The following is a 7,709-nucleotide window of genomic DNA, read 5'->3' on the forward strand; positions in this document are numbered from 1 at the left end:
AGTTTTCTTTTTGGTTTTAGGCAGTGGTGGGAAGTAACAAAGTAGAAATACTTTGTTACTGTACTAAGTACAGATTTTTCACATATCTGTACTTTACTTGAGTATTTATTTTCCTGACGACTTTTAACTTTTACTCGCTACTGTTGTGCAATAATGGTTAGGAGTGATACCATAAGCTAGTGTGCCTTTAGGCGTTCAATAAATTTGGTTATCAAAAATAGAAAATAAAACATTAATATTTAACATATTAATATTAAATCATAACTTTAGTTTGACTAAGTTCTCGCGGGGCACCACCCTTCACAGAAGGGAAACGATAGCCAATTTATTGATTAAGATCAGTCTCATTTAGATCTAGTTCACTTAGAAATCTTAATATTTACTATTAAAGATTATATAGTGAACAGTTAAGGTTTATAGAGTTCTTGACAGTGTAGAGGTTGGCAAACTTCACTTATGCAACATTAATGACAGGACAAGGTTAAAAGAAAACATTTATTATAAACATAATAAAGTATTGAAACACAAGTCACTAACAATATGTGCTAACTAACAAAGATGTGTGTGTGTGTGTGTGTGTGTGTGAGGGTCTCTCTGGTGGCTAACAAAGAGAGTCACACCTTCCTGTGGTCTTTTAAGATCTCTAAGATAGCAGGCCCCCCCCCCCCCTCCTTCTGGTCGGGGGACGTAGCTAAGTAGGTGAAGAGATATGCAGGGTCTGTGAAAATGCTAATCAGAAAAATGGCAGGGTCTTTGTAGAGCCCAACTCACATTAACCTTGATTTAACTTGTAACACAATATCACCACATATATCAAACTTATAAACACCACACAGAATCAAATAAACAGTCTTGCTTAGCCTAGTAAAATTATTAAGCCCAGATGATGTTACCAGTCCAAGGACAGGGAGAAAGTTGCTGTGCAGTTCGGTTAGCAGTTCTGGCTTTTTAAGTCTCTGGTTCGTGTGGTCTCTGCTTCCGCGGTTCTGTTGAGCTGTGCAGTTCAGTTGCTTATTGAATCTGTAGTTCTTACCTGCAGGACACCGAGTCGCTGCAAGGAGTTTAGAAGAAGCTTGAGATGCGTGGAGGTTTTCTTGAGAAGATGAGCTGGAAGCTCGACCTTTGACCTCCAGTTGTTGGAAAGAGAATATTTGAGCTGGAGGAATCTGGTTCCTCCACTCGCCAATGCAGGAGGAAAGGCCAGCGGCCTGCTGTCCTCAGTGGTGATCGGTGGAGAAGAGCGCTGCTGGAGCAGCCTTCGGCCCTCCGAGGGATTGAAGAAAGAGAAAGACTTTGGGGGAGGCCTGCTATTATATAGGCCCAGTGGCCTCCAGGTCATGTGGCCAGATTTGACCAATTGGCAGCTGATCCTGGTAGAAATTCGCACCTATGTGCGAAGATGCTGAAACAAAGGGGACATGTTGCCTCCTGGGAGACGGAGTTATTTGACCTTCTCAGGACAAAGAGAACACATTGCACTCTGGGAGATTGAGTATTCTCCAGCCCATGCGGCTTGTGGCTTTCTCAAGACAAAGGCCATGTGCTCTCAGGTTTTGACTTCCAATACAGGCCTGGAAGAGAGGCCTCCCTTTTTGCACAAAAACCATGTCCCAACATCCCCCTTGCGGCGTCAGGATCGCACCTGACGTGTGTTCCTGAGGGCGTACTTGAACATGTTTAGTGCAAAGCTGGAAAAGTCAATTGTCAGTTCATTTGGACTGTAACATCTGGGCATTTGTATACACTATCTAGTTAGCTAAGCAAGATTCAAATTAGACAAATCATTCAGAGTTACAGTAACAGTACAAAATGAATAACCTGTGCTCTTCACTAGGTGTAAGGAGAAAACAGAAAATGTGACATTTATAAATTGTAAGATAAGATGTAGAGAGAGACGCCTACAATGATAAAGTCATTTTTGAAATGTCCAAGAGTTTTGTTCACTCATTGGATCTTACTCAATGTAGTACTCAGTCGTATCTGTTAGATTTAACAATTTTCCTGCAGAAGGATGTCATAATTTTCAAAATCTCAAAATTCAAATGACTGTATCATTGTTTCTGTAATAATATGTGTGTGGTATGGACTACATTTATTGAGGAATGAAAGTAGTCGATCCAAACATATTTACAAAGTTGGCAGTGGTATGTAAGTTTTAATCAGAATTAAGGTTTTGAGTTTGCTGCTGTTGCTAACAAAACAGTTGTCCTATTTTAACTGCATTAAACTTAATACTGACTGTCAGAACAGTGTTTAACTGTGATGGTTATGACCGTGAGGGTCGAGCTCTGGATCGCCTGTGTCGTGGCTCGGGGCTGTAACGCTCTGCGAAGCCAGACTCTAAGTTGACTTCAGAGGCGCTGTCACTTTGTGCTCGGTCATAACCATATTTTGAGCTGTACTCAGAGATGCTGTCGTCATCTTCTGAGTAGTGGTAATTCGTCTGGGCCAGAATGTCAGAGTACGGCTTCCTGCAGCTTCTACTGTGGGAATGCCGATCTCTGGGAAGGTGGTGAACAGAGCGCCTGCACTCTGTGTCCCCACGCTGCTTGCTGTCACCCCCCCTTCTTTTGTTTTGAGGGGGGCGCTTTGAGGCTGCAGACAAATTTGACACCTTGATGTTTGTTCTGACAGGCTCGGTTGCACCAACTGCTGCCTTGACAGTGACAACAGTTTCCCAAGCCACCTGTGACATCTTCCTGATCTGCTGCATTGAAGGTTTTCCTTCCTGTGTCATCAGTACAACGTGTGTGCGTATACATGGATGTAAGTTACGTAAGAAAATGGTCTTGAAGGTGGGATCTTCTTCTAGTCCTGGTGTGTTCTTTCCCTGAAAATAAACATGCCTCAAGCGTTTGAAATAATCCTTGGGATTTTCACGACGTGAGTGTTTAATTTGGGAGGCTGTAACAATGGCTGTTATCACATCAGGAGTAGAAGAGAATTCTTCGACTAGTGCTCGACAGAGCTCTGTGTAGTTACATGCGACGCTGGAAGGAAGTGACTGAATAAACTTGTGAACAGCTGTAGAGCTGGTTTTTAACACAAGTCTAACCTTCTCTCTTTCTGTTGCATTTGGCACATCGCTTAAGCTGAGATCTAGTTCCCTAAAGTAATTGTCAATGTTGTTATCACAGTTGTCTGGATCAAATTGTTCAATATCTTTAGCTAGAAACTCAAGCAACTCGAAGCGCGGACACTGTGGGGTCCGGCTGCGTGCATCACCTGCTACAGGTCTCTCTGGTTGAGGGGGAGGTGCTGAAACATTTTGGAATGTTGAAGTCCCCCCTTTCAAGAGTTGTGCACGGAAAAATGTGTCATGCATCAGTGGATGAGAAGTGTATGAGGCACAATGTGTTCTTGAAGATAAACTACATGTGTCATCAATGTCAGTGTCAGAGTCAGTGAGATGGGAAGTTAGGAAGCTGTTACCTCCTCCTGTCAGTGGAGGATCAGAAGGTGACTTAATTCCCAAAGACTTCGGGTCAGATGGGATTTTGTCCCATCTTGGGAGTGAAGAGGGAGTTAACCGTACACTATCGGAGGAGTTTGAATCGGAATAACCAGAATCACTTTGGTTCAAAAACTGATGTGAGGCCGCGCCTTCTAATCTAAGTTTTAACAATTCCTCCTTGTGTGAAATTAGATCTGACTCTGCTGAGTGCAGGTCTTCCAAATAGTGCAGAGTTTTCTTACTAGCAGTCTGGACCTCCTGGAGGAGAAAAGAATTTTGTGCTCTCAGGGAATTTACCTCCTGTTCCATGGCTGCTTCGCTCTGACAGGCAAGGTTGATTTGCCTGTGGAAATTTAGGATCATACATCTCAACAATGGGCCCTTTGATGCTGTTTGTGCATCACACCTGTCATTAAGAAGTGAATCTATTTCTTTATTGCAATCATTGAAGTTCAGCTTGCTGATGAATTCAGGATAGCCAGGGGTCAGGCTCTGTGCTAGGGAAAAAACAAATTGTTCAACACAGGGGTTCTCCATTGTTGAATCTGAAATTTAAGGATTAGATTTAAGTTTATAAATCAAAAGCCTTGTGGTTGGCTTTGGTGTTGCGATGGCAGACACCTTGTAGTGTGGATTCTATCTTACACAAGCCTAACCAAACTATGGTGGGTTAAACAGTTCACCAAACTTTTAATAGCACTAACTGATATGCAAGGCAGTAACAGTTAGGGATTCTATAAATTCACAGGGCTGAAAGCACACTGTGGCTCTTTCTCAGGTTCTCTTTATCCAACTTGCTGATATGCTAGGCAGTAGCAGCTAGGTACAAGCTCTGTTACATATGGCCGGTGGCACGATATGTCTTAATTCAAAAGCATTTAACAGTTACAGGAAATTTTCGCAGCTTGACCAGTTTATAGAAATTCTTAAAATTTCAACAAAGAACATTCAACTAGAATTATTAGCAACAGGCAATCTTTTAGTGTAACACTATGGGGACTTAAAATGGTAGTTATTAATAATTCATTATTAATAAACATTTAATTTATGAGTAAATTAAATTTCGACCACAATGCACTTGTTTGTAAATACGGTTGAATGTCTACTCCGGTGGCAGACTAGTGGAATTGAATTCAAACCTTTAGCTTGACTAGAAATTCCAAATTCAGTTATTTCTGGCGTTGGCCAAAACTGAAAAACACATTAATATTGCACAGTCATGAAGTTTTCCCAACTGTACTCTGCCTCACACGGGGCACCATAAATGTTGTGCAATAATGGTTAGGAGTGATACCATAAGCTAGTGTGCCTTTAGGCGTTCAATAAATTTGGTTATCAAAAATAGAAAATAAAACATTAATATTTAACATATTAATTTTAAATCATAACTTTAGTTTGACTAAGTTCTCGCGGGGCACCACCCTTCACAGAAGGGAAACGATAGCCAATTTATTGATTAAGATCAGTCTCATTTAGATCTAGTTCACTTAGAAATCTTAATATTTACTATTAAAGATTATATAGTGAACAGTTAAGGTTTATAGAGTTCTTGACAGTGTAGAGGTTGGCAAACTTCACTTATGCAACATTAATGACAGGACAAGGTTAAAAGAAAACATTTATTATAAACATAATAAAGTATTGAAACACAAGTCACTAACAATATGTGCTAACTAACAAAGATGTGTGTGTGTGTGTGTGAGAGGGTCTCTCTGGTGGCTAACAAAGAGAGTCACACCTTCCTGTGGTCTTTTAAGATCTCTAAGATAGCAGGCCCCCCCCCCCTCCTTCTGGTCGGGGGACGTAGCTAAGTAGGTGAAGAGATATGCAGGGTCTGTGAAAATGCTAATCAGAAAAATGGCAGGGTCTTTGTAGAGCCCAACTCACATCAACCTTGATTTAACTTGTAACACAATATCACCACATATATCAAACTTATAAACACCACACAGAATCAAATAAACAGTCTTGCTTAGCCTAGTAAAATTATTAAGCCCAGATGATGTTACCAGTCCAAGGACAGGGAGAAAGTTGCTGTGCAGTTCGGTTAGCAGTTCTGGCTTTTGAAGTCTCTGGTTCGTGTGGTCTCTGCTTCCGCGGTTCTGTTGAGCTGTGCAGTTCAGTTGCTTATTGAATCTGTAGTTCTTACCTGCAGGACACCGAGTCGTGCAAGGAGTTTAGAAGAAGCTTGAGATGCGTGGAGGTTTTCTTGAGAAGATGAGCTGGAAGCTCGACCTTTGACCTCCAGTTGTTGGAAAGAGAATATTTGAGCTGGAGGAATCCGGTTCCTCCACTCGCCAATGCAGGAGGAAAGGCCAGCGGCCTGCTGTCCTCAGTGGTGATCGGTGGAGAAGAGCGCTGCTGGAGCAGCCTTCGGCCCTCCGAGGGATTGGAGAAAGAGAAAGACTTTGGGGGAGGCCTGCTATTATATAGGCCCAGTGGCCTCCAGGTCATGTGGCCAGATTTGACCAATTGGCAGCTGATCCTGGTAGAAATTCGCACCTATGTGTGAAGATGCTGAAACAAAGGGGACATGTTGCCTCCTGGGAGACGGAGTTATTTGACCTTCTCAGGACAAAGAGAACACATTGCACTCTGGGAGATTGAGTATTCTCCAGCCCATGCGGCTTGTGGCTTTCTCAAGACAAAGGCCATGTGCTCTCAGGTTTTGACTTCCAATACAGGCCTGGAAGAGAGGCCTCCCTTTTTGCACAAAAACCATGTCCCAACACTACATTTGAGCACAAATAGCTGTACTTTCTACTTCTTACATTCTCAAAACTGGCTTGTTACTTGAGCAGCGGAGGTTGGCGGAAGGTGCAGCTTTACACACGGCGCCCCTCTCTCTCGCTCCTGCAGGAGCTCGGTTCAGTCTTTATTATTAGGGCCCAGGCACTGACAGACATGTGGCCCTATTGAAATTGTAAGGATTATTATTCAGGCAAATTAATTGGCTTTGAGGGCTTTTATTAGGTGACTTTACATAATTTTTTGAAGGTATTCCTTTTTCGATTCACATTCGTTTTCCCTTTCCTGCTTCGTGTCAACATCTGCACATAAATACATAGCTCGAAGCAGCAAGTGGTTAACTTTTCTTAAAGAAAATATTGGAAGTAGTTGGTTTAAACAAAAACTGTTGGCAAATAGACTATCATTGGTTGGCCGTGTCTACTTAGTCTTACACGTCCACGTAAACAAAACAAACAGATTTAAAACAAGTCGAGATGGAAAAACAAAAAACACAACCAATTATATAAGCAAACGCAAAAACAACTTTCAGCCAACACAACCAAAAACAAACACTGTGTCATGGACTACTACTACTGCATATTCACGCACACAATAGATTTTTTTAATGGACCTCCCAAATGGAACCCTGGGTAATCAGGCCCAGTTTTCCACTCACTATAATGCCAATATAATTTTTGCAAAGATATTATATATCTATTAGGGCTGGGCAACGATTAAAAGTTTTAATCGCGATTAATCGCATGATTTCCCTGATTAATCACGATTAATTGCATTTGTATACGCAAAATCCAATATTGAATTAAAAAGTAGTGTGTAGCGCAATTTTATTTTCCATGTTCTGCCATATGAACGAAAGTGCCATAACATTTGTTGTGCAAACACTTTTAACATCAGCATTTAATACAGTAGCAGTTAAATAAAATATTCAGTGTAAATCTCAACTTAACAATGTTATCAAAGCAAATACAAAATTAAAGGTCAATGCCACTGCCAGGGCATTAATGTTATCCTCTTCGTTATGAAAAATGTATACTCCTCCCTGCGTCTAACGTAGTCTGCCGAATCCTCGCTCCACTCGCTGTTTCGTTGAGTGATTTGCTGATATCAACTGTGTGTTTTGCATTTAGGTGATATTTTAGACTGGAAGTACTCCGGTGATAAGAAAATTCACCTTGGCAGTGGCTACAAATTACTTTGGTTCTGTCGACTCCGCCGTCTGGAAGAACTTTAAAATGAAAATGGCCATGTAAAAGCTCCGTACCCTTATCCATGGTTGTTTATCCGCCAATTATTGTCTTTTTCCTGTTCCGCAGCAGTCAGCAACAGACTTTCACAAAATAAAAGCCTGACTTTCACAATAAAACAATAAATAATCAAACCTGAGTTAATGCAAGATAAAATAATTAATCGAGTTAACTCATCACTTGAGTTAACTAGATTAAAACGAGTTAACTTGCCCAGCCCTAATATCTATATATTGCCATTTCCAATCCTTAGACGCCCT

General features: G+C 41.3%; 1 protein-coding gene across 2 annotated transcripts in view; it reads right to left on the minus strand.

Moving 5' to 3' along the window:
* acsl3a (acyl-CoA synthetase long chain family member 3a) overlaps positions 1-7,709 on the minus strand; it is a 37,908-nt gene that overhangs the window by 26,824 nt on the left and 3,375 nt on the right. The gene's annotated exons all lie outside the window — the stretch shown is intronic.

Source organism: Limanda limanda, chromosome 6, assembly GCF_963576545.1.
Source record: "Limanda limanda chromosome 6, fLimLim1.1, whole genome shotgun sequence".
NCBI classification, from domain to species: Eukaryota; Metazoa; Chordata; class Actinopteri; order Pleuronectiformes; family Pleuronectidae; genus Limanda; species Limanda limanda.